Source organism: Somniosus microcephalus, unplaced genomic scaffold (assembly GCF_052327205.1).
Source record: "Somniosus microcephalus isolate GS21.2 unplaced genomic scaffold, FLI_Smic_1.0 unresolved_chr3, whole genome shotgun sequence".
NCBI classification, from domain to species: Eukaryota; Metazoa; Chordata; class Chondrichthyes; order Squaliformes; family Somniosidae; genus Somniosus; species Somniosus microcephalus.
Genome location: NW_028225181.1, coordinates 35,151,479 through 35,158,260, shown reverse-complemented (window position 1 = coordinate 35,158,260; position 6,782 = coordinate 35,151,479).

The window sequence follows — 6,782 nt, the reverse complement described above, 5'->3', positions numbered from 1 at the left end:
TGCGAGTCCCAGGAGCCGCCATCTTTTTGCGGGTCCCGGAGCTACCATCTTTGTGCGGGGCCACTGGAACCGCCATATTTGTGCGCAGCACGGGAGACGCTATTTTTGTCTAGGGCCCGGGAGCCGCCATCTGTATGCGGGGCTCCAGAGCCGTTATCATTGTGCGTGCCACCGGAGCCACCATTTTTGTGCGTGCCACTGGAGCCGCCATCTTTGTGCCAGGCCCCAGAGTGTAAGGGGTCATTTTAACAAGCTTATGGTGTGCTAAATCGCTTTTGATTTTCGCACTACTCGTGAGTGGTTTCGAAGCGCTCCCCCCTCACGGTTCTCGACACTGGGCTTATTGCCAGACAACCTTTGTGTGTTGGCCCAACTTGTGACTCGGAAGACAAATGGTCAGATGAGACAGATTGAGTTTTAAATCAAAACGATCTTTATTTTTGAAAGAGAATGTACACAGAGAAAAATGGCAAGAATAAATGCAGACGAAAATTAACGTTTCTCACAGAGGACTAAGTTATACACAGAGAAAAATAACTTTAAAGCATATAAGCAGTTCTAAAATAGTGATAAGCTAAAAGCGGGGGTGAGGGATGCGCACAGACACATCGAGGGATAAATCACTCCTGACTTGCAAATACCCTTAACGTTACAAACCCTCCCGTTACTGAATATACCTCAATTATGTCAGTTAGGTAGAGTTGGACTTTTATGCTCACCAGAATTTCAAAACCCTTCTGGACCTTGGTACTTCTTGTTACGTCTGGAATTTCCGATCTTCCTTATGGGAGCGGCTCCTGGACGCTGTTACTTGGTGTCGTCCGGGACCTCCGACCTTCCTTATGGGACCGGCTCCTGGACTCGCTCTCCTGTACAAACTTTGGAAGTCTTCCGAATTCCTCGAGCCGCTTTCTGTTCCACCCGGTCCTCGAACTCCTGATGGTAACTGGACTTGGACTTCACGGTGTGAACCGTCTCCGGAGGAGTCTTCCTTACTCCGGTCGAATCTTAGACTGACTTGCTGACGATTTACCTGAACGGTTATACTCTTTTCTGGCCCTAATCTTGGCGCCAAATCAACCGTTTTCCTTTGTTAAGGTTGCTTTAACAAAAGCAAGCAGATTAATTTTAACTGCTCGCAAATCGAACTAATGGGAATCCGATTAGTGTCCCTTCGTTTGTGTGTGCTCAGCAGTTTCTGAGATCGGTTACCGCTTTGCCATAATGGGAATCCATTTAATGTCCCTCCGTTTGTGTGTGCTCAGCGGTTTCTAAGATCGGTTACCGCTCTGGCAGTGATTAGCGCACCTCCAGGTGCTAATAGTTTTGTTTACTGCTGTAACCATATTACAATATCAAAAACAGTAAGGTTCTGGATTCTTCTAATCGATGATGACTCAGACTGCTGTAAGATACTGCTGGTGTGTCCTTTTGAACTGAGCCATGAGAACTGCCAACTCCATCTTGTGTTCTCACAATATGGCCATTTCAGGGGCCCTACCCGTATACTGTAGTTCATGGATTTTTGCGAATCCTACAAGAGCCACCATCTTTGTGCAGAGACCCAGAGCCACCCATTTCTCTGCAGAGCCTGGCATCCACCATCTTTGTGCAGTGCCCCCGGAGCCACCATCCTTGGACGGTGCCTGAGAGACCCCATCTTTGTGTGGGGCGCCAGAGCCACTATCTTTGTGCAGATTCCCAGAGCATCCATTTTTGTGCTGGTCCCCAGAGCCGCCATTTTTCTGCGTGCCACGGTTGCCATAATGTTTGTGCGGGGCACCAGAGCAGCCATCTTTGTGCTGGGCCCCTGAGCCTCCATCATTGTGCGGAGCACCAGAACTGCCATTTTAGTGCGGGGGCCCCCCAGAGCCACTACCTTTGTGCCGTGCCCAGAGCCGCCAATGTTGTGCCTGTTCCCAGAGCCACCCTCTTTCTGTGAGGGCAGGGAGCCGCCATCTTTGTGCGTGGTCCCGGAGTGGCCATCATGGTGTGGCTCCCTGGAGATGGTAGATTATGCGGTGCCCCAGAGCCGCCAGCTGTGTGCGTGGTCCCGGAGTGGCCATCATTGTGTGGCTCCCTGGAGCTGGTAGATTATACGGTGCCCCAGAGCCACCATCTTTGTGCATGGCCCCAGAGCTGCCATCTTTGTGCAGGGCTCCAGATCCGGCAGCTTTGTGCAGGATCATGGAGCTGCCATCTTTGTGTGGTGCCACAGAACTTTCATTTTATTGTAGGCCCCCCCGGAGCCGCTAACTTTGTGCGGTGCCCCAGAGCCACCATCCTTGTGCAGGGCCACGGAGCTGCCATCTTTCATCTTTGTGTGGTGCCACAGTATCCTCATTTTAGTGCAGGTCTCCTCAGAGCCTCTAACTTTGTGCGGGGCCCCAGAGCCGCCATTTTTTGCGGGTCCCCGGGTGCGCAATCTTTGTTCGGAGCCCCGGAGCTGCCATCTTTGTGTGGTTCCACAGTGCAGCCATTTTTGTGCCTGGCTAGGGGGTGGGCAGAGACATCATCGCTCTGTGGGGCGCGGATGCCACCAATTTGTTTGGGGCCCAAGAGACGCCGTCTTTGTGGGTGTCCCCAGAGCTGCCATCTTCGTACATGGTGACAGAAACACCATCATTGTGCGGGTTCCCAGAGCCGCCATTTTTGTGCTGGGCCCCAAAACCGCCATTTTTTCTGGGGCCCCGGGAGCCAACAACTTTCTGCAGTGCACCAGATCCAGCATCTTTGTGAGGGGCCTCAGAGTCGCCATCTTTCTGTCGGGCCCCAAAGCCCCCATGTTTTTACGCGGCCGGGAGCCGCCATCTTTGTGCTGGTCCCCAGAGTCATCATCTTTATGCAGTTCCCCAGAGCCGCCATATTTTTGCGTATCCACAGAGCTGCCGTCTTTGTGCGTTGCCCCAGAGATGCCAGCTTTGTGTGCGGCCCAGCATCATCATCTTTGTGCGGGGCGTGGTAGCCGCCATCATTGTGCATATCCCCATAGCTGACATTTTTGTATGTGGCGCCACAGCCGCCATCTTTGTGCAGGTCCCCAGAGCATCCATCTTTGTGCTGGTCCCCAGACCCATCATTTATGCACAAGGCGTGGTTGGTTCTATCTTTGTGTGGGGCACCAGATCTGCCATCATTGTGCTGGGCCACAGAGCCTCCATCATTGTACAGAGCACCCGAACCGCCATTTTAGTGCAGGTGCCTCCCAGATCCATTATCTTTGCATGGTGCCCCAGAGCCGACAACTTTTTGCGAGTCCCAGGAGCCGCCATCTTTTTGCGGGTCCCGGAGCTACCATCTTTGTGCGGGGCCACTGGAACCGCCATATTTGTGCGCAGCACGGGAGACGCTATTTTTGTCTAGGGCCCGGGAGCCGCCATCTGTATGCGGGGCTCCAGAGCCGTTATCATTGTGCGTGCCACCGGAGCCACCATTTTTGTGCGTGCCACCGGAGCCGCCATCTTTGTGCCAGGCCCCAGAGTGTAAGGGGTCGTTTTAACAAGCTTATGGTGTGCTAAATCGCTTTTGATTTTCGCACTACTCGTGAGTGGTTTCGAAGCGCTCCCCCCTCACGGTTCTCGACACTGGGCTTATTGCCAGACAACCTTTGTGTGTTGGCCCAACTTGTGACTCGGAAGACAAATGGTCAGATGAGACAGATTGAGTTTTAAATCAAAACGATCTTTATTTTTGAAAGAGAATGTACACAGAGAAAAATGGCAAGAATAAATGCAGACGAAAATTAACGTTTCTCACAGAGGACTAAGTTATACACAGAGAAAAATAACTTTAAAGCATATAACCAGTTCTAAAATAGTGATAAGCTAAAAGCGGGGGTGAGGGATGCGCACAGACACATCGAGGGATAAATCACTCCTGACTTGCAAATACCCTTAACGTTACAAACCCTCCCGTTACTGAATATACCTCAATTATGTCAGTTAGGTAGAGTTGGACTTTTATGCTCACCAGAATTTCAAAACCCTTCTGGACCTTGGTACTTCTTGTTACGTCTGGAATTTCCGATCTTCCTTATGGGAGCGGCTCCTGGACGCTGTTACTTGGTGTCGTCCGGGACCTCCGACCTTCCTTATGGGACCGGCTCCTGGACTCGCTCTCCTGTACAAACTTTGGAAGTCTTCCGAATTCCTCGAGCCGCTTTCTGTTCCACCCGGTCCTCGAACTCCTGATGGTAACTGGACTTGGACTTCACGGTGTGAACCGTCTCCGGAGGAGTCTTCCTTACTCCGGTCGAATCTTAGACTGACTTGCTGACGATTTACCTGAACGGTTATACTCTTTTCTGGCCCTAATCTTGGCGCCAAATCAACCGTTTTCCTTTGTTAAGGTTGCTTTAACAAAAGCAAGCAGATTAATTTTAACTGCTCGCAAATCGAACTAATGGGAATCCGATTAGTGTCCCTTCGTTTGTGTGTGCTCAGCAGTTTCTGAGATCGGTTACCGCTTTGCCATAATGGGAATCCATTTAATGTCCCTCCGTTTGTGTGTGCTCAGCGGTTTCTAAGATCGGTTACCGCTCTGGCAGTGATTAGCGCACCTCCAGGTGCTAATAGTTTTGTTTACTGCTGTAACCATATTACAATATCAAAAACAGTAAGGTTCTGGATTCTTCTAATCGATGATGACTCAGACTGCTGTAAGATACTGCTGGTGTGTCCTTTTGAACTGAGCCATGAGAACTGCCAACTCCATCTTGTGTTCTCACAATATGGCCATTTCAGGGGCCCTACCCGTATACTGTAGTTCATGGATTTTTGCGAATCCTACAAGAGCCACCATCTTTGTGCAGAGACCCAGAGCCACCCATTTCTCTGCAGAGCCTGGCATCCACCATCTTTGTGCAGTGCCCCCGGAGCCACCATCCTTGGACGGTGCCTGAGAGACCCCATCTTTGTGTGGGGCGCCAGAGCCACTATCTTTGTGCAGATTCCCAGAGCATCCATTTTTGTGCTGGTCCCCAGAGCCGCCATTTTTCTGCGTGCCACGGTTGCCATAATGTTTGTGCGGGGCACCAGAGCAGCCATCTTTGTGCTGGGCCCCTGAGCCTCCATCATTGTGCGGAGCACCAGAACTGCCATTTTAGTGCGGGGGCCCCCCAGAGCCACTACCTTTGTGCCGTGCCCAGAGCCGCCAATGTTGTGCCTGTTCCCAGAGCCACCCTCTTTCTGTGAGGGCAGGGAGCCGCCATCTTTGTGCAGGGCTCCCGGAGCCGCCATCTTTTTGTGCAGCCCAGAGCCTACAAAATTGTTGAAGGCCTGGGAGCCGCCATTTTTATGCAGGGCACCAGAGCCGTCATCTTTGTGTGTGCCACCGGAGCCACCATGTTTGTGCATGGCACCGGAGCCGCCATCTTTGTGCGGGGTGCCGGAGATGCCATTTTTGTGCGGGTCCCCGGATGCGCGATCTTTGTTCGGAGCCCCAGAGCTGCCATCTTTGTGCGGGGTGTGGGTGCCGCCATCATTGAGCAGAGACCCAAAGCCGCCCATTTTTCTGTGGAGCCAGGGAGCCACCACCTTTGTGTGGTGCCCCGAGAGCCGGCATTTTTGGGCAGTGTCTGAGAGCCGCCATCATTGTGTGCTGCGCCAGAGCCGCCATGTTTGTGCGGGACCACAGATCTGCCATGTTTCTGTGGGGCCCGGGACGCAGAATCTTTATTCAGGTCCCCAGAGCAGCCACCTTTGTGTGTGGTCCCGGAGCCAGCAACTTTGAGCGTGGCCCCAGAGATTCCATCTTTGTGCAGGCTCCATAGTTGCCATCTTTGTGTGGGATGCGGATTCTGCCATCTTTGTGCAGAAATTGGGTGTCGCCATTTTTGTGGTTGTCCCCAAAGCTGGCATCTTTGTACATGGCACCACAGCCGCCATCTTTTTGAAGGTCCCCAGAGCATCCATCATTGAGCTGGTCCCCAGAGCCACCATTTTTGTGCGTGCCACAGTTGCCGTTATCTTTGTGCAGGGCCCCCGGAGCCACCATCTTCATGAGTGGCCTGGGAGCTGCCATCATTGTGAGGAGCCCAGGAGCCGCCATTTTCGTGAGTGGCCCGGGTGCCGCCATCTTTGTGCCTGTTCCCAAGCTGCCGTCTTTGTGCGAGGACCGGGAGCCACCATATTTATGCGGGGCACCAGAGCCGTCATCTTTGTGCATGCCACTGGAACTGCAATCTTTGTGCGGGGCCCTGGAGCCACCATTTTTGTGTGGGTCCCGAGATGTGTGATTTTTGTGCGGGGCACAGGTAACGCCATCTTTGTGCAGAGACCCAGAGCCACCATTTATCTGCGGAGCCGGGGAGCCACCATCTTTTTGTGGTGCCTCCGGTGCCACCATTTTTGGGTGGTGCCTGGGAGCTGCCATTTTTTGTGCGGGGCGCCAGAGCCACAATTTTTGTGTGGGACCCCGGAGACGCCATATTTGTGCGGGCCCCGGAGCCGCCATATTTGTGCGGGTTCCCAGAGCCGCCATTTTTGTGCATGGCGGCAGAGCCACCATCTTTGTGCAAGTCCCCAGAGCATCCATCTTTGTGCTGGTCCCCAGAACCACCATGTGTGTGCGTGCCACGTTTGCCACTATTTTTGTGTGGGGCAGCAGAGCCGCCATCTTTCTGCTGGGACCCAGGGCCGCCATCATTGTGCAGTGCACCAGAACCGCCATTTTAGTGCGGGGGCCCCCCGGAGCCGCAGTCTTTGTTCAGTGCCCCAGAGCCACCACCATTGTGCTGGTACCAGGAGCTGCCAATTTTGTGCAGTGCCCCCATTTTTCTGTGG